The sequence below is a fragment of the Phaenicophaeus curvirostris genome, chromosome 3 (genome assembly GCF_032191515.1).
Source record: "Phaenicophaeus curvirostris isolate KB17595 chromosome 3, BPBGC_Pcur_1.0, whole genome shotgun sequence".
Taxonomy (NCBI): domain Eukaryota; kingdom Metazoa; phylum Chordata; class Aves; order Cuculiformes; family Cuculidae; genus Phaenicophaeus; species Phaenicophaeus curvirostris.
Window position 1 is genome coordinate 83,395,193 of NC_091394.1, and position 24,382 is coordinate 83,419,574.

General features: G+C 39.5%; 1 protein-coding gene across 10 annotated transcripts in view; it reads right to left on the reverse strand.

The window, feature by feature from the left end:
• TRPS1 (transcriptional repressor GATA binding 1) overlaps nt 1–24,382 on the reverse strand; it is a 218,859-nt gene that overhangs the window by 180,648 nt on the left and 13,829 nt on the right. Inside the window, exon 1 of one of the 10 annotated variants that reach the window (XM_069854559.1) lies at nt 20,445–21,254. The exons of 5 other annotated variants lie outside the window; for them this stretch is intronic. The gene's annotated coding sequence lies outside the window, so the exon portion shown is untranslated. Of the gene's footprint in view, nt 1–630; nt 653–3,338; nt 3,356–7,728; nt 8,071–20,444; nt 21,255–24,382 lie in introns of those variants that run through there. 4 more of the 10 variants (XM_069854563.1, XM_069854557.1, XM_069854561.1 and 1 more) reach the window with 4 other exon arrangements.

Genomic DNA, 24,382 nt, shown 5'->3' on the forward strand with positions numbered 1-24,382 from the left:
AAATTTAGTGGTGATACTTCATCTGGGCAACCATCCACATCTCAAAAATGCCATCACAATAATAAGCACATTTGTTGGCTGGTAGTGAAGAGGCTAAGTGATGAACAACCATTGGGACTGAACTACCATTGGGACTGAACTACCTTTTTACCACTGGAAATTGTGATCTTCTCAAAATAAAAAAATTACTAAGCCTGCTGTGGATGACGAGAATTCTCAAGCTGAGGAAACTTTGAATAAGGCCTAGACTGTAGAACCTGTCCTTGCGCAGGGTATAGTATCTTATTTTCATTATGGTGAAATTACTTGTATACCACCTGGGTTGTTGTTTTTTTTGTACTTGATATGATCACCTTCAGCTACCTTAAAGTGGAAATAAAACTAACAGTTATAAGTAGTTTCCCTTAAAACCAGCCAAGGCTACTCTATATGGTTCATGCATCTGTGAGATACAGACTTTTCTGTTCATCAGTCACTCCCATCAGTTTATCCCTGGAAGCAAAAAATGGAAACTTCTGCTAAAATCAGTTTGTAATTCAGGATAATGTGTTATCATGATGACTACTGTAGAAAAAGCTAATTCTAATAATCAATAGTTTCTTACGTGTGGTGAAGATGATGGCTAATTACCTGCTGATCATCAGCTCTCAACAGGTCATTGTTGTTGCTCATTACTTTTATTGAACACGACATTTGTCATCAAAGCCTGTTGCAACAGTATGGCTCTTGCCTTGTGCTTGCACTGCAGATTTAGGTCAGGTCTTAGTCATATGCTCTTCTCTACAGAATGATACAGTTAGAAAGAGGGCTGAATTTGGTGACATACAACTGACTAATCTTTGAACAAGCAAACGCGCAAGCAGATGAAGAGCAAACTGAGTCAAGGGTCTATGAAAACTGTGATGTTATCAGTCAATATGCTAGAGTAACAAAAAGTTAAATGAAAATACGCACTTACATTCAACAGACTCAAGTAGAGACTCTTTGTAAGGGATAATAAAATTAATACTTTTACACTCATATATATTACACACCCACACACAGACATATAACGCACATACGGCACTTAAACATCAATCATTTCCCTAGAATAATGCAGCAAAAAATCATTAACTCGGTGTCTCAACTTAATATATGTCTAATACTTACCTATCTCACAGGAGTGTTGTGAGGCTTAATTAATTAGTGACTGTAAAGCACTTTGTGATCCTCTAATGAAAGGTGCTACATAGCACAAAGTATTATTAAAATCATTAGGACCACAAAAAAGCCCTGTGGAATTCCAGCCTACACTGTCTGTTGGGGTTGGGAGTGATCTTATTATTAAAAGGAGACCGTCAGACTAATTTTCATAATTTTTTCAAGATCTTTTTTCCCTCCTTTGCTGTTGTGATAGTACGTTAGTAGCTAGAAATTTAATCTTACCATCTTAATAACATACACTCATGTAGTTTGTTACTGGAGGGCTAGAGAAGAGAACAAGGCTTTTGGCACTCATCTGGCTTTCCCTTTTATGAAAAAAAAAAAAATTGAGAGACATATTTTGACACCTTCCCACACTCCACCCCACCAGGACAGCCGATCATGTGAGAGTGCAGGATACTCGCTATAGCCGCATGGGAAAATACTGCTGTGGTTTTTATTTCTCTCCTTTTTCACAGAAAAAAAAAAAAAAAGAAAGAAAAAAAAACAAGGCACAAAACAAAACCCACACAAATAGGCTACAAAGACCGTCTGCTGTGCTTTATATAAAAAACCCTTAAGTGTTCAAAGTGTCAGCTTCTATCAAGCACATAAAGTCCTAACCCATCCAGAACCTTCTCTCCACTCTCCATGTAACAATCGAGCAGCTGTAAGGCACACAAGCTCTGAAGCCAGAAAGGTTCTGTCCTGACAGAGCAAACTTCTGGGAAACCATCTCCGCGGCTGGCTCCATCCTTAGGGAGCCACCCTGCACCCAGCCCTCCGCCTCAGCCTGTCCCCCTGGGCTGGCCCAGACCCACGCCAAGCACAACCAGAAAGTCAACAAGCTAACCAGGGCAGTTCAAAGACCTGTCTGTTTTCTAATATAACTATTTAAAAAAACAAAAAAAAACCAAACATGAATCTGTAAATACACTAGAAAGTCCAGGTGAAACTGCTGCCTTCACTAAAAACCAGATTACATTAGATGTAAACTACCCTCAGACACAATAGTACACGACTGGCTAAAGCTCCCTTCTTTCCACCTTCCCTTGTAGATACTTGAGCAGTGAAATGACAGAGAAGACATGTACAGCTTCACATCCTTACCATCTCCAGCCAGGAGACAGAGATAGAGGCAGGCACAGATGATGTTTCCCTTCCAGTTTTGCTTGTGATTTTCAGAGCAAGCCTGAAAACAACCAGTACTTGGTCCTAACCTTTCTCTGCTGAGAAGGAAAGGGAAGACCAACCCCTTTTGTGTATGTAAGTCAATGATCAAGCCCCAAACCATGGGAGGGCAGAATAAGCTTAATGACAAGCAACTCCCTTTTCGGCAAGACCACCTCTTCCCTCTCTGGCACCAGTGTCTTCAAATACATCGTACAAGATAGGGGACAAAGAACTAAGCAAGTGACAAACTAATAACAAAGGACTTTGTTAACGATACATATTTTTCTATAAGCCCTAAAACTGCATGCTCACTCTTTCTTGCCTGAGATTACTTAAAAAGTAGAACACGCCTCATTGTATCAGTAAAATTTGGCAGGATCAAACATTGTATTTGGTCAAAATGTATCTGCTTGATATTCTACATTCTACATGCTCCACTGAAATTATGATAGCTTCATCAATCTAGAAAACACAAGGTGAAACATCATGCCTTATACTTCATTCTAGTAGATCAGTATTATAGCAACACACTGTGGTTTTTCACCTCCCCTCTTCCTCTTCCGCATTTTCAAACTCTTCAGTTTGGTCCCTGATCACCAATTTGCCAAGAGCTTTTTGGATTTTTTTTTTCACAAAGTTTACAACAAAGAGACAACTGAAAAAAAGCTGTGGTCTATCCAAGCTTGCTTTTTCCCATTTACACTTATTTTGTCAACATCGATCATTCTCAAATCTCTAAAGGCACACTTTTGGACATCTTACATCATGTTCAGCTACAAAGCACCATCACCTTCAAGCAACTCTCATCAACTAGATCTCTTATTAATTCACATCAAATTAATTCAAAATTATTTCACATTACATATTAGTAGTCTGGAATAAGTCTAACCTTTTCCATGGGTATAAAACAGACACTTGGTCATTTCAGAATCTAGGAGTGGCATTGCAAAATACGTTGTTTGAACCTACTTTCAGGCACTTACTTCATTTTAAGCTCACTGCCGGGGCAATCATGCAGACACTTTCAGGAGAAAATGAAGTCAAAAGGTGATTCCTCTAAAGAAGCAACACAGGGTGGAATATTACACTATTTGCAACTGAAATGAAGAATTCTAAAACTGCTTGTATTTAAGCGTGCCTGAGCATGGCAGTTTTCTGCTCTGCATTTCTTACTAGCCTGCTGCAAAGAGCTTACTCCTCCCAGAGCTCCGTGGCTATCCATCCAGGATGGGGGAGCCTGAGAAGGCAAAGATTTGTTTTGCCCTGGCTTCCTATCAAGCACCTAAAAATACTCTGTAAACATGACAAGGCGTTAAACACCCAAAGTTTGTGAAACAGGAAAATTAATATCACTGCCATTTTACAGATAAATAAAATTATCTACATGTAAAAAACAAGGTGTTCAAGGTGACGTGTATGCAGGGCTCTTAGCTAGAGACTGAACCTAGTTTCTCTTCATATCCAGGCCTATATCCCTCTCCTGTATGCATTTCAGTACAGTGAGCATCACCCTGGCACTTGGCAAAAGGCCAAGATCCTGTAATTTAATAAGGTACCAAAAAAGCACCTTGTGCAAAAGTCTAAATGCTCCAATTTATCATGACAGTTATGGGACAAGCTGACATTTTATTTGTATGTAAATTAGTCTCCAAAACAGCATTAAAAGGCCACACTTCCAGAGAATATTGTGCCTTTGCTTCTCTGTTCTGCATCTATCTAAACTCAGCTTTGTTTATTAAAAGTAGTTTAATTTTTATGTATTGATGCTGCTTTGCATGCTCCCAAATCTGTTGTTACTGTACCTCCGAGAGAATCCAGCCTTATTTGCTTACTGCAACAAAACAACTGACTTCTGCCAGGACTGACACCTCCTATGAGAGCCCTGCCATCCTCACTGAATCTTCTTGTTATTCTATTAATTTGCTGTCATTACACTTTATGGGATTGTAGAACATTCCCTATTAGATGAGACCAGAGGTCCATTTAATCTGGTGTTCTGCCTTGGAGAGTGGCCAATGCTAGATCCTTTGAAGAAGGCTCAACTGCCTTTGGACAGACACAGAATCAACTACATCTGTGAAAAATAAATCACTCTTAATCCTTGACACTTAGACAGTGGCTTACTTTCTGAAGAGTAGGAGAGTTTATAGCCCTTAATTATCTCTCACGTTCTCAATTTGTTGTTAAATAAAAATACCCTCACTTCCAATAAGTGTCCAATATCTTTCAGAACTCTATGACAATCCTGGTTATCAGTGATATCCTGTAGCTCTCACTTTACAAGCTAATTACAAACTAAAAACAAAAAAAAAGGAAACGTTCTAAGCATTTTGAATTTGCTTCTTGTCAGTGGAGAAGTTTCCCCTCAATCTTATACAAGATCTCCCAGGCTGTGGGCACATCTGTCACAGCCCCCCTAGCCATCTTGCCTTTAGGGTAAACAATCACAGTCTTTCCAAACTCTTCCAGTAGGTGTGGCGATCTCACTTGTTTCAATTTCTTTTCAGCATGAGTAAACTCAATGCTCTTTGTAATCTAAATATCCTTTGAACACAGTGGGAATTTAGGGTTTGCAAATGACTCAGGACTGATTTGGAGCTGAGTGTATTGGCAGAGGAAAGCACAGTGCTACCTTGAGATGAAGAGTGAGGAATGAAGGTCACCTCCTGGCTCCTAGGCAAGAGCAATCAGGTATGGATATAAGAAATGAATCATTTGTTCTTTTGCATTAAGAATACAATGGACTGATCCTGTTTCCCTTGAATCTAATGGCAAAAGCCCCACTGACTTTGAGGGAAGCAAGACTGAAATGTACTGTTCCTTTCTGCCAGGTTAGACCTGTGATAGGAGAGAAAGGCATGAAAGTTCCTTTGCCCAAAGCTTCAGTCAAATGGAACCAAAAATCATTTGGGAGAAGGGAAGCAGATGGAAGGAAGAAAGACATTCCAGAGAAGTTCAAGTAATTTTGTTGCCAAGTAGAGTCAAAAACAAAGACAATTTGAAATAAGGCTGAAATTTCAGCTCTATCAATACTAAGAAGTGGGAAGGAGGCATACATATACAGCCTGGACCTGAAACAGCAATATTAAATCATTGCTGGTGAGGGAATTATTGTAGTACTTTTCCAGCCAGACTAGAACCAAGACGAACATGAGTTTGCAGAAATGTCCTTTTTTTTTTTTTTTTCAGAAAAAATTGGCAAGGGTTTACAGACACAAGTTACATAGGTAAGAGAGGGCAACCAAGGGCAACAGGAGTTGAGCCCATGCACATCAAAGCAGACTTTGGCTTTGGGTACCTATCCAAACAGAGTCTTCAAAGGTTCTGATGTTGCCCTATGGTTTAGCTTGAATCTTGTCTAAGCTTGCTCAGGAGAACCCACATTCAGAAGTATGGGAGAAGGGAAAAAGAACACACATTTTCCAAACCATGATTTCAAAACAAAACAAAAAAATGTAAATCTACTTGCTGCAGGGTAATACTGGTAAGCGTGGCTACCTATTGTTGCTCCGTGCTTTTCAATTTCCATATATTAGCATTCATTGCTGACATTATTAAATCCAAAGTTATGTGGACGCTTTGATCAGCAAATTGGATCTTGAGTCTATATATGATGCACCTATATTCACATAAAGTTTACAAAACTATTATATTTCCCTATTCTAACTCATCCCCCCCACATGTTGTGAGTTTCCATATATCCCACAGCCATACATTCCAAACACAGGCTATTTTATTTAGTAATATATTCAAGAACTTAGATAAAAAAGAAAAGCAACGAAAAATGTTTGGCAATCTTTATATAAACAGTTTCTGTACATTTGGGTTGAATCATACAGCAAACTCTCAACCCTATATGCCTGTGACAGATAAAACTTTCATCACCAATACGTCCTCTTGACTTTGAGGTCGGGATACAGGGGGATCTGTATTACAGAATCTCTTATACTCTTTATGGTTATCACAAAAATCAGCATCACATTAAATATAAGCAAGATGGAATTTTGGCACTGATTTTCCACTAAGCACAAATAACCCCACTCTCCATTGTAAATGGGGGAGAAACAACAGCAGTGGCAACCACAACAAAAGAGTGGATTGTGTGTTCCCTACACAAAACAGAAAGCCGTGCCTATTCAAGAAATCTTGGCCATTTGTCAGAAATTAGAGAACTGACTTTGGAGCCCAATATTAGCTCCAGCCAAAGCAGTGGTGAATTACCTTGCCTTTGGAAGCGTCCCTATTAACTAGGAAAGACATTCTGTTGCAGCACATATCATATGGTCCTCATGCAGACTCAGAAACACCGAGCCACTTTCTTAAAACAAAACCAAGTTAAAGGGAAAAAAAAAATACCAAAGTGAATGCAAATTGATTCACTGTGAGTAGTTTGTCTATTATTTGCCCTTTTTATCTCTTATTTATGTTTCTTTTTAAGCTGAGGAATGAAGTGAAATGCCGACAAGAAAGCTATTCTTATAATGCCTCCACCATAATTATTTGTTATGAAACTTCTTTAAAACAAAGACACATTTTTCAGATAGCCATAAGAATCAAATGCATGTATTCACTAAGGAATATGATTTCTGTTTTATCCATTTCAATTGGTCAGAAATGGGGAAGGAGGGCACAGAATAAGGAGACTCCTTCAGACTCTGCTGATGTGGCTTTGCAGCAGTGTAGCAAGCACTGGTGTTCCTTTAAAACTGGCAAGAGGTGCCAGCATCAACCAGTTGACTGCTGGATGAATATATAGTGCAAATAATGCTGAGTTTGAATCAGTTTTTGCCCAACTCCCACATAAACTTTCCATGGGAAAATCTCATAATGCCTGCATAAGTGATTTTATGAATCTAGCTTTCAGCTTTTGATAGATTTCTTACTCTACTGTCTTTGACTCTTTATTGCATGAAGGGGTAGTGCCAAAAGCCCTCACATAAGCCTTGACCATACAGACATTGGAAATTTAATTTAAACCTTGGCAATCTGCCAGAATCGTAAAACATACACAAAATTATTTAGATTTTGCTCAATTTTTTTTTTCCTTAGAGCTAAATATGTAATTTCCACAAACAGCTTGCAGAATCTGCATGCTGCAATGTATAGACAGGCACTAAAACTATGGATAGGAGGTGAGTAGAAATCTGCAGTTTGCAAAGAACAAACAGAAGCAGACAGTTGTTTTTCCTACCGACAATACATTTTTAAATGAATCAGACACTAACTGTATCTCTTTCCCATCAATAATACACAGAAACGTTCCTTTAAAAAAAGATATAGCGCAACTCCAAAAAAAAGGTACACAGAGGTATAACCACAGATTACGCTAATACTTCATTTCTCAAGAATTCCCTATACGCAAGCAAGCCTTACCGCATTGCTCCTGTCTTCCTCCTCAGAGCAGCCTTCTTGCCACCTCAATTCCCAATCCAGTACCTCATCAGTTTTAAGAAAAATCTGGCAGTGACGTAGGGCTGATTTGTTGCACTGAGATATATCCCACAAAAATGGAAAGCTTTTGCCGTGTTTTCACTTATAAAGAAAGGAACTTATTAAAGCAACTTCTGGGTTCACTGGCATCTTGGAGTCTAAAAAAAGTCCAAAATTATTTGCAGAGGCTACAACAGCACCTTCTTTGAAGTAATGTTGCAACTTGTGCAAAGGAATTTGGGATGTACCTGAGATCTAAAGGTGTGGGCTAAAAATTAACACAGCCAATTAGGTGGAGAAGCTGAGAGTCCAACACAGATGGAGCAAGATAACCACAACTGAATAAAAGGACTGCCAAATGTAAGCCTGTTGGCTGAGTACAGGCCATGTCATCCTGCTCAGCTAGCTGCTGCCCAATCAATAATCTGTTGCTGTTTGCTCTCCTCATGCCAATCAACCTGATCTAGGGTTGCTTCTAATTTTCCAATCTAGGAATAGCTTCAGTACATCCACAATCGTTATTTCAAACAACCCAAGAGACAAATGTTTCATCCACACATCAGCATGCAGATTCTTCCCAAAATGGGGCTAGTCAAGAGTAAATAATTACTTCTGTAACAGTTTGATCTGATAAACCACAAGACATAAGGCTGCAAAAGCAATCTTCGTACCATGTGCAGGCAGGAGAGAATCCAGCTTCTAAAATTACTTGATTAACTGATAGAGGACCCAAAAACTGTGATAATTATGTAGAGAATGTTTCACAATAGTTATAGCCAATTTTTAGGGATTAGTATTAGCTATAAATTTCTTATTCCTTGAAATATGGTACAACTGGATTTACGCTGCAAAGATGCTTTGCTTTATAAGAATACAGAGATGAAATCAGAGCCTATTAAATTTAAGCATCTCTTAAAAATTTGTTGAACGGTGTGTATTGAAAAAATACATGAGATGAATTAGAAACTTTCTTCACAACTTGTCTGTGGCTCCTCTTCTTGTGAGTAATGAGAACAGTGCAAGACCACACAGATAAAAACCTTAATGTCATAAGACATTCATATAACCATTTGTATGCAGATAACAACATGAGCATATACATGCATACATAACATAAAAAACAGACTGCAATATACAGAAGTCATGGTTTTTTTAAGTAGCTGATACTTGGGTCTTCTCCAGCATGAGAACCCAGTGGTCAAAATTAATATAGACTCAAGTCTTCTTTTTTTAAAAAATAAACTTTAAAATCATTGAATCCCACAGCATCTTGATAAGCCCTGGTCCATTAATAGAAAAATAATTACTCTTTATGACTTCCAGATCCAAAGCATCTATTTGATTTCCCATCTTATTACACACCTGGTTGTTACAGCCTTGGATCTCCCTCAAAATCGAAACAAAAATGCCCAGCATCTGTATTTGTAACACTCGCTCTTTGACCACACACAGCAGAACCTTCCCATTTTGCCTGCTCACAAGATGGCATGCTTGTCTCACTTCAACCCCTCAAATAAGTCTGTATTATGCCCGCAGCATCAGGGATAATTAATGGTTGGGCACAGAGGTTGTAGCACTGTTCATGAGCAGAGGAACACTCTCCCACACCACCAAAAGCCCAGGCAGTACTGCAGGTATGCCTGTGCTGTGGCACCTCCAATGCCATGTACGCACAGATCAGCCGGTTTTCGCTTCCCAAGCTCAAATGTCGGAAGCAGTGGGAGCTTGGAAAATGCAAATCCCACAAGAAAAAAAAAAAGGGCTTCTTTAGCCCAAACTGAACTTGGTCTACCTTGAACACTACTGGCATCTGAACTAAAAGGTAACTGTGTAATTCAACAGTATGCTGTAATCTGGGCAACAGACACATAGTCAATTAGACTCAGGAACTACTGAATATTACCATTTTACCTTTGTATCTTTCTAAGAGCTTAACATATCAATTCCTAATGTGTCATTATGTTTTGATTACAATCATGACTGTAAAGCACTGGAAATACAGAAGAATGAGACATAAGATTGCGGGGGAAAGAGACTACATTATAGAGAGACGACTTCAGAAACTTCTTGAAAACATTAAAATCAGCAACAAAACCTTCATCTAAACTCTGAGAAACAGCAACTTTACAGTAGGTAGTGGAATAAATATTACGTGCTGCAGACCCAGTGGTTCACTCATCACAGATAACCAGAACTAAGATTTGCTTGGACTTAGAGAAACAATCCTTTTTTCTTTTTTGTTTTCTTTTCTCTGCAGGCAGATGTTGGGAATAGAAACAATAGGAACATAGTTGTACCCATTGATTTTGCTCCCATTCACTATTAAATGTTCGAGAAAACAGAAAAGATAGCACCTTTTATTTCAGGTATAGCAAGAGTATGCAAATTCTGGGACTACATGGCAACTACATACATTTAATTGTACATGCAGGCCTCTCAAGTTAACTTGTGCCCTTTTACCAGCTGTTCATCACCTTCTGTAAACCCCAGAATTTTCCCCTGACTTCACAGCACCACAAGTCAACTTAGTCCTCGCATGGAGCAAAAAGGAAATATGTCTTAGGCTGATCTGAAGCTGATATGCAAGCGCTGTAGCTGATATTCAAGAAGTGAGGAGATGTCAATGGTTTAGGCATCAAGATGAGCAAAAGGAAGACCGTTGAGCAAGCTCACACTGCCACAGTGGTGCTGTGCAAGCTGAAAACAGTGAATGAACAAGAAAGCACTAGGCAGGGATTTCTCTTCACTGCACTGCTTCCTGTAATTATAAATATACAAGGGTTAAAGTGAGAAGAAGATTAAAATGCACTGACAGAAAATGAATTTCCAAAGAATACTCAAAAGATTAATCAGCAACTGTCTATCCGCTTAAGATATTGTGGCAACAGAGCAGTTCTGAAGTAGATAGCCTGGCATTTACTTGCTTTGCTACATGAGAAAAATCCACCACCAGATCCTGAGAGCATCTAAAGTGTGGCATACACTTCTGCAGCTCCCAGTTCCAAATGCACATGCTGGCAACATCTTGACTACATGTCAGAATCTGGTTTGGCACCATTCTCCTATGCACTTTGGACTCAATTCGTGGAAGCCCAAGTGAACAGATGAAGTGCAACATGCTCTATGCAGCAGATCAGGATTGCAGTGCCTGACCTGCAAGAGAAACACAGCAGTTGCTCATTGCTAGCTTATGTTCCCTATAAGAACTCTACATTTCAGTAATATTAAAGATACACTTTCTGTCTGGTTTAGAAAGGCATTTTTTCTTTATTATTACATCTTCCCCCCTCCCCCCAGGGTAAAATAATAAATGACTAAAAGAGAGGAGGAGCAGTACTTGGTTAGATGAGTACTCAAAGAGTGGGAAGGGCCTCTTACCATAACTTCCTTTGTGTCCTCAGAAAAGTAGCATCATCCACTAACTGCTCCCACTCCAAAAGAGCCGTATCATGGCTATGTTTACACTGTTTTCATAACACTCATCAAGAAGTGAGTCTGGTTTTCAGGCCAAATGACAAGGCAGAGACCAGAACTCTGCTACTTTATTCTCAAGTCACATATTTCCATTAGAACTAGTCCTGCAAACAGCTGCATCATGGATGATCTAACAAGACAAATACTCAAGTAAGTTTATACATAAAATACTAAGGAAACTGGATGATGACAAAAGTTTTGTGATATCTTTAACCCAGAAAAAAAACTGAGATACAATACAGAAAAATACTGAAAGTTGTGTTGAGTTGGAATGAAAATTAGCAAGGAAGAGAGCATACTCTGAAATAACAATCCCTGGGACCTTATTAACTCTAAATTATTTAAGAAGGGGGGCAATAGTAGTTGACCACAATTATAAATCAATCTAAATCATACTTCAAAGGACCTTATGATGTCCCAGACAGAATTTTAGCAGAAACAGGCAAGTGTTAATGTTTTCTGTACATGTTACAGGTGGCACTGCATGAAGAAAACTATTTATAATGATCTAGGAAGATTTTTTTTTATTCTGAAATTAATGACGATCTGGAAGATAGGACTCTATGTGAAAAAGTGAAGTGCAGCTCATTTAGACTAGCAACACAATTGCTAGCAGCAGGTAAACATTAGGGAGGGAAGAGCTCATGTTGGCATAAGAACAAATAGACTAGCCATGATTAACTTTGGGCTGAAAATGAGAAGGAAGGGATTTAATTGACAAAGCAGTGAGGCTATGAAACATCCTTCCACTAGACGCAGTTAAAGCGAAAAAATAGCCTACCTAATTTTAGGATGAAGGCGGGTGACTTTATAAAAGGAATTACATATGGTGGTTGATGTTCAAAGAGCTACCCACTGCTCACAATCCCCAAAGAACTTCAGAACAACATATATGAAGCCACTTTTTTGGGGTATGTATAACCTTACTACTATACCTTAAAAATGTACATGCCAAGGGCACTGTTTCCTCAAAACTAGGCAGGGAAAAAAAGCTGTTCTTTGTCTCTATCCTTTTTAAAAAATATATTTATTTTCATAGTGCTTTCTGAATTTCCCTTACAGCCAAGACTATTAAAAAGACAGCACCTTCCACCTCCAAAGAAAGCACAAGATACTTAATGTTTCTTACTTGGGCAGAAGGAACTGTAACTTCAGCAGTATCAAAGTTTTTTTTCAAAAAGAAGCCACTTCTATCCTTACTATCTGTTCTATTAGTCATTTATATAAATGCTACACCCCAAAGAAGTGTTGCACAGTTCTTTTTTGTATTTTAAAGACCGTTTCATCATTAGAAAGGCAATGAGAAGGTAATTCTTGAGTCATCTACACAGGTTCACAAAAGACATACACAGGGTTCCCCACACTGCTTTGCCGGGACAACTTAACCAGAGCTACATCTAACAGTTGAAAAAGATAGGTAAAGTTACTTTCAGTAAATTGTACACAAAGTCTGAATGGGACAGAGGTCTACAGATAGGATGCATCTAGAAAGACTTCAGACAGTTTGATATTACACCTTTCTAGTCATCAAAGAAAAATAAAAAGATCACTGTTGATTGGGTTTGGGTTTTTTTGGTAAGACAAAATACATGTTAAAATTCTGAATATTGCAGGTTTCAACTGAATTTAACTGTTGATTGCGTTTGGGGTTTTTTTGGTAAGACAAAATACATCTTAAAATTCTAAATATTGCAGGTTTCAACTGAATTTAACCTATTTGGATGAAAATAAATAGAGAAAAGGTGATGCCTGCTGCACTCTCTACTGAAGAAAATGGAAACTTTTCCTCTGATTCAACAGGGACAGAAAGCTACCTGCCTCCCTGCACATTATTGGAGCCACCCCATCTCCCTAGCTTCTTGCAACACCCCTGTTTTCACACAAATCACAACGCAAAAAATATAGCAACAGATGGCTAAGCAGAGAAGCCTTATGTGGTCAAACTGACCAACACAACCCTCCCAATTCCTGAAAAGCTTTTTATGGGGTTCATTTCAGCCTGACCAAACTTCAGACATTATTTTGGTTTAGTTCTGTAAACACGAGCCCATTTGCTCTAATTTTCTTCTTTTTCCACAATAGTACAATATAGAACTATTGCTTTTTTTCTTTCTGCTATGCTGAAATGCATTTAAATATGGATTTATTTACAGTACATAGTGTTTGCTATAACCAGGAGTCTTTGATAATCCATGATTTTTCAGGCCTTCCCATTTCAGCCTGACATGTCACATGAAGGTTTTTTCCCCTAGTAATATACTGGAGTTTTTGCTACTGCTTCTGAAAAAAAATAAGAAGATTCAAGGTTTCATGCACCAAGTAGGTACAGCAGGCAGGAGAGGGTAACCCTGACAGAGTTCAAAGGAAAGCCTGGTGGCATTTCTTGGCCGGACCAGAGTTATCATTGTGTCAAGCCAAGGGTGAGTAACGAGGATCTGAGGTGCAATTTCAGCATGCGCTTAAGCCATGTCAGTCCTGAAGGAGTCCTTGCCCTTCCCTTCACCCTCTGCCTGTGCACCCTGGCCCTACCCTGTGCCTGCACCCATGCTCTGGCCAAAAATGCCCTCACCTGGCAGAAGGCTGGTCAGACTGTCTCTTTCATTGGCAGCTCAGGCTTGGATTAAAAAAAGTTCACTTCTGCTTTGGAGAAATGTGCTCCTTAGCACATTTTGAGCCCAGCTCCCATCTCTTTATCTGCCTCTGCAAATTCAACCAGTGCTGCAACCGTACTACCTAAACCAGGAAAGGGTCACACCTGGAAAAACTTCCAGCAGAGTCCAAATCAAACTATTACCTGTTCCTCACCATAGGAGCACTACTAGGCAGTTCACCATGCTGAAGGTCCATGGCCAGAGGCCAAACATCTTGTTTGCCTGACTGTGAGAAGGCTGTATGCAGTCCAAGCACGACCGCCCACTCTTGCAACCAGGCTCCTGCACGTCGGCAGCCTTCCTTGCCAGTGTACAGGGAAAGTAAAATCATTAGAAATGGTGTGGGTGAATTAAAATAAGCCATACCATAAAAGAAGGAGTGGTTAAAACGATTTTTTAGGAAAAAAAAAAGAGGAAATTAAAAAGAAAAAAAGACAGAGAATAAAAAAAAAAAAGACTTAAGGAGAAAAGAATCTCTATATGCCAGGAAAGGTAAGTGCTGTCTTCAGAAAAGTAAAATCATTATTGCAAGCAAACTGATTCATTAAATAACATGCAGGGGAGGAATATAATTCCTTCCTTGTCATTACAATGCTTTGAAACTATACTTCTGTAAGATATGCTAATGATATTCAGCTTTTGCATTACACAGCAGAAGCTATACTCTGAGTGGAATTTGGTGCACTGTGTTACACAGGAGTTCAGACTAGAAAAGCAGTTATTAGTTCACATTGACTATAAACATGTTTAAAATGCAGACAAAAACTGGCCATACCATACAGAAACCAGATGTAAAGGTGATGAACTTGTCCACACCAAGAGATGCATTGCCTTTCCACCCATGAACCTCCTTCTACAAGTGAGAACCCTAACTTTAGCATACTTTGCTCTAACATTAAAATCCCACTTCCATCTTTTTTTAATCCCATGTCCACATCTGAATGTTACTAATAAAGAACAACACTATTAGAAATGAACTATCAGTTTGTTTACTTTTTTACCCAGTAGCTCAAGGAGTTTTGCTTCAGTGAAATAAAGTTCTGGTGTATTTTGACCAATTTATGTAATTCCTTATTAAAAATACTGAAATGCAGACTCCAAAACCCAATGGAATTGGAACAATTACATTTCCATGAGATCTATCAGCTTCGCTGTCACAGTAACTAACTCGGTGCATTTTTTTGCTTGGTTCTCTCTGTAAGCTGTCAGGACAAGTCACTCTATCAAACAGAAACATAACACTATTTTTATTGCTTATCTCTTTTGCCCTCGGTTACATCAGTAAGTCATCTCCCTCTGTCAACTTGACAAGACTCTTTTTTGTGCTGACTTTAAAAGGATGCAGCTGTGACAACCTCATTTTTTTTCTTTTAATAGTTCTCAGCTGAATACTTGGTCTTGGTAGTCCGGAGTCTTCATCTAGCACTGTTTTATCCTGTCAGTGGACTGAGCATAAAGCTTTGGTCATTCAGTCCAGCAGTATCTTCCAGCCTTTATTGCAAGAGGTACTAGAGAAATCAGATGTAGATTCTATTCTGGCAAAACCGTGATTAATTACAAGAGGTCTTCTAGATTTGGATCTATTTTCTTAATGCTCTGTAATTAATGAATAAGAATATGCATCCTTATTTCTGAAGCCTTTGCTCAAGATGTTAAGAACTCTAAAGCCTAGACTCAATCACTCCCAGCATTTTCACTTGTGTCTGACTCTCTGGGTCCAGAATTTGAAGAAAAGGATCAAAAATCTGCTCAGGATTTCAGAATGAGAAGGGAAGAATACACTATCAACTATATGCTATGAATTTATCTTAATGCCGTACACTAACTAGGAGATATTTTGAAAATACGAAAACATTCAGGTAATCTGAAAATAGCAGTGCTTAGCATTTCTCCCACATACCATCCAATAAATGCAACACATATGGAATCCCTCAAAAAGTAAAGTGGAATAGGTACATGGCATATTTCACATTCATCACACTATTTGCACTGATTGTTATTTACACTGATACAGACTTTAATCACGCCAATCATCACCAGTTTTAATCATGATTTAAATTGGCAGGCTAAAACCGTCAACATACACATACAATGAGGTTGAAAGAAATTATTTATGTTTTCACTGTCTTTCTGAAAAGTGATAACTCAGGAAACAATTATGAAACTATGTTAGCTGTAACTAAATGTAGTTATTTTGTTGAAGGAAGGAGTCTTCCTCTGGAAAGTGACTTATACACATCATATCTATATGCACTTAATTAAGCAGTTACACAGCTAAACATCATCTTTTATGCTTACACATTTTTATGTTGATACATATCACAGATTTCACTCCATGCTTTCTATTTACTAGATAATAATTGGGTTTTATTATTTATGAAAGTTGGAATTAAATTAAAAACCTCTTTAAAGTATTGCTCGTCAGTTCAATGATGCCTGAGGTATGCAAGAAAGAAAGAAAAAAAAAAAAGACATTTACAAAATCTGTTTTATATTTAAAACTAATTTCAAAAAAGAATTACACATGTGATTTGTTCACTGTACAATCGTTCACCCAATTGTTTTGGCTTATCAAATTCTAGAAGTAACAAATGTCATCATCTTGCTCTCTATTCTCATCCATAGAATGGAAAAGGAAATTAAGCTTTCTGTTGCCATTTTTTCCCCCACAGTTTCTGGTAATCTTATTTTTGAAAATGAGAATCACTGAGCAGAGTGCAAAATGGAGAAAATAGTGTCACTGCAGCAGCTGAGGAAGCCTCCGGCAAAAGCCAGTTTAATCACTTCCACAAACTGGGTCCAGGTGTTTAGCTACCCATTTCCACCAGAACTGTGGTGTGACTTTACTTAAAACTTTGGCAGCAAATAGGTAAATAAACACAAACAGTACATCAAGCAATGCAGACTTAGGACTTTAATACAGACCAAAATCTGAGAGTCTTATTTTTAAAAGGTAAATATTTAAGTCTTTTTTAAAATGTAGGTTTTTCTACTTTAAAAAAAAATTCTTTTTCTTAAGTACTAGTTATTATGTACCTTTGTTATTCATATTAGATTAGTTAGGAGTCCAGTCACTGTTTTAATATATACTGCAGTAGTTTCATGTAACATCTTTCAGGATATAAAATATGCTTTAATATGCTACATATTAAAAATCAAACCACATACATGATGCTACCAGTTTCGCTATGCTCCTGCAAGTATCTGCAACATCAGACTATTATGCATGATGATCACAGAAGAGAAAAACCTAACTGCAGACGTCTCAATGGGTTTAAAACAGAACAAAAAACTGTACTTAATTTATGAGCTGAAAGTCTGTCTGCTATTTGGCTCATATAGCACATCACATCATGTAATTTTACAAAAATCAAATAACTTTGCAAATCATTTCAAATATTTCCTTTCTCACTGGTTTTAATCATGTTTGAAAAGAGACAAGAATATAGCGCCGGATGAAATGAAAGCAAAACGTAATGATCTAGGACTACAATTCTCTCCTGAGTGAACATTCCTAAATTTTTTGGATCACGGACCATTGTCAAACTTCAAACACAACAGGGAACCACTATGAAGCTTTACATCAAACTTTTAATTAAACCCCTAAATGGATGATACGATACTGCAGATCGGTATCATACTATGCGTATACGTGTCTGCAGACCACAATTTGGAAACATATCACATACTAATTTTCCAAAAGGTATGCTAGTGTCTGGGCTTGTGAGAATACTCATTCTACATATTGAGATACGACACAGTGTCTTAGCATGCAAATATCTTAAGACCTCCATTCCACAAGTTTTTGATAGTACAAGTGAAAAATACCAGTGTGAGACAATTTTTTTTTCATGAAACGTCATGAGATAATTCCAAGACGACCGCATGAAAAAAAATATTGTTTTGTCCTAATATCTCCCTTTCAATCTAAATTGTTGTGTTTGGGTTGGGGTTTTTTCCAGGCAAACTGACCAGATTTACATTCTCTTTACTACAAAGTACCTATAAAGTGAGGTCAACAACGTGATTTCCAAAGGTGCTCTAGAAAGGACTAATCTATGAACAAGAGAAGCTTTAATTGCTTCAGCTCAGGCAGAATGTGGGCAGAACTGGGGATTTTATATATACGCATGACTTTTTCATACATATAATTACAGTATATAACAAATTTATGTTTCATATATATGTGCCCATATACATGAAGGCGTTCAGGAAGAAAGGCAAATAAAAAACAAAACCAAAAGACTATTCTAAGGGCTTTATCTAAGTTTACCTAGGCGCGGGGTGGGGGGAAGAGAGAGGATTGTCCCGAGGCTGGAGCGGGACAGCCGGGGCTGTTGTTTGCTGCCCAGCGCTTGAGTGACAGAGCAGAGGGGAAGAGTCGTTAATCACCGCGTTCTGGGAGCCGGGCAGAGAGAGGGAGCAACCGCTTTCCGCAACACTTCCTGCGATAAGGCAGCCAGCGCTGGCACAGGGACACGGACACACAGCAGACACACACACGCGAGAGGCGGCTACGCGGCGCAGAGCTTCGTGCGAGTGCAAACGTGACCCCCGACTCACACGCTCGGAGCCCCCTCAGCGCCAGCCAAAGATGCTGCTGGGGGAGCCACCGCGGTGCCCCATCCCGCACTGATCGGGGATGCTCCTTCACCGCACAGACCCAGGACTGGCCTCAAACGCTGGACAAAGGCAGCCGGACCGGTACAGCAGGACAGCTGGGCTTATGGGGTTTTGTTGTCGTTGGTTTGTTTGTTTTAAAGGATAATCCCAGCAAAACTTCCTTCTCTCAAAGTCAACTCGCTATTCCCGTGCCCCCTCCCAAGGCACTGTTCAGTCTTTAAAGACTTACAAAGAAGTATGAATAAGGTAGAGACGGGAGTACAGGCATTAATGCCAACAAGTCCCTGTATCACCCAATAACTTCCCCTTACATGCACAGTACAATACGAGTTTGCTGATCACAGCTTTTCCACTGTAACCAGTGCCAAGTGCAGGCAATTACTTACACTTATGTAGACTTTTATAAGAGATAACAGTTATCTCTATTGAAAAGGCACAAGCTGGGAGCTTTTTTTCCTCTTCTTTTTTTTTTTTCCCTTTTAATTTGTCTTTCATTACTAAACCGGTTAAAACACACAAAAGGGTTTCTGTGCAGGGCACTGATTCACCCCGCCCTCCGCCGAGCTCCCCAGCCTCCTCGCACCGCCGACGAGCGTTTCATCCAGGCCTGGAAAAGCCCCGGCACCCACCAGCCCGTCTCGCTTCGAGCAAGCACCGTCACTCCGAGCGGTGGGACCCGCAACCCAGTCCCACCGGGAAGGTCTGGAGGTGCCAGGGCGGAGCAGGAGCGGCCGCGCCGGGCAGCCCCGGCGGCCGCTGCGGGAAGCGCCGAGGCACCTCAACAGCCCCGTGGGCCACGGCGTGTCCCGTCATGAGGCGCTCCAGCCAGATCCCAAACGCTGGGATCCAGGTAAAACAAGCCCTCTTGGGCACTGCTGCCTTTCCTAGCCGCGTCCCCGTAGCCAAGATAAAGGCAGGAGCAATCTGCGCATTTTTAATGCAAATGAGATGCAGCCCTCGGGCGCTTAGCAAATTGCCAGCGCGTTGGGGATGCCCCTGCTCTTTTAGCTTTGTTTCCACATGTGCTGGAAGTTGATGAGTGCTGGTTGTGTTTTTCTTCCCACCACTAAAGGACACGGCACAGATATAGAAGCAGAAGAAGTCACGTTTCAGTAGCACCTATAGACCAGATGGCCGCTGCCGGCAGTTTTAGTTACATCTAGTGCGTCAACCAGTGTCTTTTCACTGGTATTTCTTCTAAAATTGGTATTGGTTAATTGTAACTCCGAGACAGTATCTCTGAGCAAAAGGAGTATATGCTGCATTTATGGAGTCACCATCTTTGCATTCACTTTTTAACCGAATCTATCTGATCCTTAGGCATTTGACAGAGAGTATTTCTGCAGAGAAGGTCTATTTGTATTTATAAACCAGGGGCATTGCACGCACTGCAGAATGATTACATGACAGCAAATGAAAGAGGACTTCCATTGCCTTAGTATGAACTCACATGCGTGTTTAAAGCAGACATTAAAAACATTAATCACTGTAATAAAGACATCCCAAACAGCTATTTAAAGTAATTCAATATACAGCATTTGGGGGTAGGGAGGTGATCATATAGTGCACCTATCCCTCCCCATCCCTTCCCCCTCAAAAAAAACACAAAGTCCAATAATTAGTAGTAGTAGTAATAATAATCACACATATTTGTACTTTATCTAGAAGTACAGAAGGGTTCTTAAGATTAGGTCTTACTTTCAGTTTTGCTCACCACTGAACTAGTCAGCTTTGAGGACTGCATCACAGAGGTGTGGAATGTTAAAGAAAGTACATCGGCATGTTAAAGAAAGAGGGAAAAAACAGTATCGTTATCTATACAGGGAAATGACGAGTCTAATATGCTGTTCAGCAAATCTTTTTCTCCCCAAATGCACAACATACATAGTAACATGAGCTCTGAATACTTACTAAACTTATGCAGAGGAATAAATGGGTATCTGTTGTATGACTTACAAAGCCAGAGGAAAAAGGAGCAAATTTTTGATGGAAGTCTCAGATCACATAGGCTGCGTTTGCCTCATTCACATCATCCTCCTTTCACTGCACCTCAAGAAGACAGCCTTAGCAGTACTCATCCTGGAAATCCAAAACATTGCAGAGACCACACTGCAGCAACAGATGAATCTACTTCACATGCACTGATAAACCTCCTCAAGGTCTGAAAGAAATTCCAGCTCCAGTCAACCCACAAGAGACATGTTGCCTGACTGTACCTTGATGGTATTGTTTATGAAGAAGATGATTTACACACTCGTAATGATTTAAGCAGCTACTTTGCATGCATTACAGAGAGAACCTGAAACATGTGACCTGCTTCACAGGGCAGGATTATACCTCTCTTCTTGTTGTGTCATGTGCAACCACATTATTTAGTAGTTAAAGCCCAAGCGAGCACCCTGGTATTCTATTGCCCTTGCCGTGCATGTAGTGCGAGAGTTTCGGCATGCCTCTGAAACCAAACCTTAGCTTCCCAACTGCTAAAGATAGACAGTTAAATAAGTGATATCATTGTCAAAGGGGCTCAGTCAAACCTACCACATGGCTCTGCCCACTCAGGATTATGACGTTTGCTGGCAGACTTTTTAGGACAGGAAATCTTTAATGGTGTTAATAAATTTGTAACAATGATCATATTCTTAGGGGCCACTCCAATACAAAACTTCATTAGCACTTAAACTGCCTCTCACAAAGCACTGAGAATGTATATATGATCATCAGTTAGGAATAAACAATAAGAACTTTAAATCCTTTTGTCTGACGTTGTTTTTTTAAAAAATGGCAAAACCTTTTCAGAAAAATGGAAACTAATGTCCGAAGAATGACTGGGCTCATAGCCTGTCAGTGCTTCTTCAAAATTTTGAGTTGTTTTTATTGATCTATACACTTCTTATGCACAACTTCATTACTGCTATGATAATTATGAGATAATTAAATACAAGACAGAGCATGTATCATGCTGAGGGAATCATATAGTGAGTGAACTGTTGTGCTGAAAAGTGGAATTCTTTCTGTCACTCACAGCAAGTTGATACATCAGTAATAAACACAACAGGAGTTATTCTGAGGATGATCCGATGGCCTACCAGAGCCACAGAAGGCAGCAGCAATACATAAGGTTCAGAATTAAATAGAAATCTTGCCAGACAGGCCTTCACACCTTTGTGATAAGTATTGCCTCTGAACGAGCACGCGAGCTGGTTTTTGAAGGTAAGAAGTACTACCTGACACCTGGAAAAGAAAAAGAATCATTCTGAATGAAAAGCATGTGTTTGACCTATGCACACCTGTAGGTGGATCCATCCTGGAATATTTCTCTTTTTACTTTTTTTCAGCTACTATGTGTATATTGCAGAGAGGAGCAGTGAGAATGGATAATTAAAAAGCTTTTGAAAAGCTTTGGTATTTTCACCAGAGGATCACAGTGGGCCGTCTTCAAGAACTCTGATGCAGAACTACATGTAATTAAGAGAAAATAATTATTTGTAATGCTCCTCAAACCCTATTTTCATTAAGGAGGGGAGGAAAAAAAAAGATCACTTTAAATATGAATGCTTTATGAATAAAGAAATTCTTTTTAATTGATGAGCTTTCATTTTCCCATACAGTTGCATAAAGTCTGAGTAGTTCATGTAAAACATAATTATCAACCTTTTAAATCACATTTTCCCCTTGAATATAAATAAATAAGCACGCCAAAATCTTTTTTGTTCATTAAGAGTCAGATCCAGCAGAAAACATCTGCAGACTTCTAGACCAAGCAAGCCCTGAAAGGCCATGGGTACTGGCTGCACCTCATGCCAACCCCAAAAATTTGGCTAGTTCAGAAAGATTTAAACAAAACAAAAAAAGCCCTGCAGCCTTACCTGTCTGGGAATTGTGGAACTGTGTTAGATTTATGAATAAAGAATAAGGGTGAGAAAAAAACCCAAACTTTTAAAAAGGAGATCCCTGTCTCTCCTGTCCTCCACCATTCCAGGTGCTAAACAGGGACTCCTCTCCCTCACCGCGGACACCGCAGAACTGGCACAGTGGCTACAGCCCAAAACACCGGGTTCACCTGCACTGCCTACTGTAAAGGGAGGTGGGGGGAGAAAATCGGTGCTCACCCCAACTTTGCACATCCAACAGGTGCCTGAGCATCCAGCTCCCAGACACGCTCCTGGATGCACAGGAGCTGCCACCAGCAAACCCAAAGGAGCGTTCCTGGGTAGAAGCCAGCTCGAATCATTCAAAGGACACTGCAGGGCCACTGCAGAGGAGCAGGTTAAGATCCACCTTCCTGAACTAGCCATCCTTCCATCCCCAGGTGGCCTGGGAACACCCTGCTGTCCTCTGAATCTGCAGCCTCTCTTGCCCCACGAAGAATCAGGCCCTACAAGCAGCCCAGGTTTGCTATCATGGGCTTGAACAGGCTCCAAGGTGCAGCACAAGGAAAGAGCTTTGGCTACCGTGGGCACTCAGCAGCACGTATTTAGATTTTGGGCTACCCTGAATGTCTGCATGCAAACACAGCGGGGGAACGGACAGCACTGACGTGGTTGCCTGCTGAAATAAAGAAGTTTAGGAAATAAGTTTAGGAAGAGGGCCTTGTTGCTGCAGCAGATGAAAATTAAAGAATCTGCTGCTAGTGTGGTTGCCACAGTTTTAGATTTTTCATAGAACTAATGGCTTTTTCTGACTAGCCCTTCACTACATCCCATTTTGGGAAGGCCAAAAAACTGCCTGCTGATTTAAGTCATACCTTGTCTTCTTCCCCGCTTCAAGGACCAGCCTACATTTCACATCAACACCCAGTTCATACTGTGCAGCTAGCCCTGCACAGGGAAAAGGACCAGGCGGGCACTAAAAGCCTGAGTAACAGTAAACCCATGTGTTCTGCATAAAGCCATCCCAAAATTTTGGTTTTGCAGCATTCATTTTATAGACACCTCCTCAAGAGGAACAGTAGCTGCAGTATGTAGCCTTGGTTAGCAAGATGAGATACATGCAGAGATATGTACTTAGGAGAGCACAGAGGGACTTTGTGTGATGACCATATAACTACAGACACTTTGCAGGTGTGTACTTACAATACTATTTATATAGTGCTGAAAGTGGACTGTGTTAATATACAGTGTGCATGATTCACTATCATTAGTCCTGCTTTCAATAAAGTGGACCTTAAGATAAATAACATCACAACAGCCTCTCCCATACAATACACAGGCTTTTTAGTTTAGATTTCCAAATGCAATTAGAATTTTTTTTAAATTATAAAAAGTCATAGAAGTGAAGCCTTTGTTTATGACTTGAAATGAGCCAGCTGACATAAAAAAAGCAAACTGAGAAACTAAGAGATTTGTATTTAAAATATAGAATAAGTTGGATATCTTAAATAAATGACACTTATCTGAACACATGCTAAAATAATGTATTTTAACAACACTAGATAGAAATAATCATTGTATTTACCATTACAGCCTTATATGCCTGTTAGATTATTCTTTTCAAAGCCCTAAGAAACGTACCAGTGTCTTTGAATTAAAATGTACTTTCTTTATGCTAAATCTGTCAAGGTGTTCTTGTGGGAAACACTACATTCTACATAATTTTTTTTAATACAAAAAGCTTACACAGCCTCAGAAAAAAACAACCAAATGGCAAAAATCCCAACTTTGTCCATTCATCCTTTGATTCTGTCTTTGCCATAATAAAATGCTATGAAAATGTTGCCAGAAATAAAGTTAATCTTCACAAGGACTTTTTAATCTTTCTTTAAAACTAGGGAGTAACTAGCCTGCAGTTCTATCAACCCTGATGCACAGCACACTATAAAGATGTCATTTTTTGCTCATGTCTAACATTTA